This window comes from Neoarius graeffei, chromosome 18 (genome assembly GCF_027579695.1).
Source record: "Neoarius graeffei isolate fNeoGra1 chromosome 18, fNeoGra1.pri, whole genome shotgun sequence".
Taxonomy (NCBI): Eukaryota; Metazoa; Chordata; class Actinopteri; order Siluriformes; family Ariidae; genus Neoarius; species Neoarius graeffei.
In genome coordinates this window covers 513,762-514,889 of record NC_083586.1, presented here as the reverse complement: position 1 = coordinate 514,889, position 1,128 = coordinate 513,762, and the positions used below count along the sequence as shown (strand labels likewise).

The following is a 1,128-nucleotide window of genomic DNA, read 5'->3' as shown; positions in this document are numbered from 1 at the left end:
AGAGGGGCCCCCAACTGCAATGAACCAGCTTTGGTGGGGCCCAGGTTGCAAAAGGTTGAGAACCCCTGTTTTAGAATAAAGCAGTTCTAACAATTATTTTAAAAATCAGTCTGTAGATTTATATTCAGCAGAAGCTGCTAGAAAGTCTGGAGCCCGGTGTAAGAGCCTGCTGTAAGAGCCCGGTGTAAGAGAAACTGCAGTTAATTTACAGCCTGGAACCATACGAAACGGGAGAGGAACTGAGTGAAGACAATGCATTGCTGCCCGCTGTAATATAGTCAAACATCATCAAGTACATAATTTTTTCACGAAGTCCACACATTGCTGAGGATCTGAAGTGTTTCAAGGGACTAGAAGCCTATAACCAGATGTGCTGTGGCTGGGTCAGGGAATGAAAAGCACGGAAATTTGGTGACAAATGTCTGGTGAAAGCAAAGGTGTGTACTGTGTACATTAGATGTACAGTGATGTACTGTAGATCATGAATCACATCCCCTGTGGGCCGACCTCAGCTGACAGCAGATGGCTGATTGTGATTTTTAACTTTAGCTTCCTCTCAAGAGAACATACAGAAGCACCATCACGGCTAGACAGGAGAAATATAATTTTGTGCTTAATTTTAAGACCTTAATCAAAACTTAAAAAAACTCATACCTGATACAAAGTGAACTGAACACACTCTTATGTTGTGCAGATTTTTGTCGCTCAGATCCTGGTTTAGTTTGGTAAGCCAGAGACGACGATGCTCCTCTGACAATTTTCTGGTTTCGTCCCCCTGAGTTTCGATTATTTTAGGTAATCAGTAGAAGTGCATATGTTTCTCACGATCTGAGTGTTTGTGGCAACCCAAAACTGTGCAGTAATTCACCATTATTTGGTTTGTTTATCGAAAAATTCATGATGATTGTTTTGCTGTTGATGTGTCCGATGTCTCCAATATGGCCAACTTCCGGTTTGATGATGTCACGTGAAAACACTCTTTACGGTGTCACTAGCCTGATCCAGTGTTAAGTGTAGCTCAGGTTTCTCTTCATTGACACATAAATCTTCTCCTTTTACTAAAGATTTCCAGGGAGAGGAATGTTAATGAGTTCAGCTTATTTTTGCAGGCTTTGCTCTGGTAGAGCT

At 41.7% G+C, this 1,128-nt stretch overlaps 1 non-coding gene across 1 annotated transcript; it reads left to right on the top strand.

Moving 5' to 3' along the window:
• Nucleotides 1–1,014: 1,014 nt before the first annotated feature.
• Nucleotides 1,015–1,128, top strand: LOC132866881 (U5 spliceosomal RNA). The gene has a single exon (XR_009650646.1). It is a non-coding gene; the product is annotated as a U5 spliceosomal RNA (small nuclear RNA).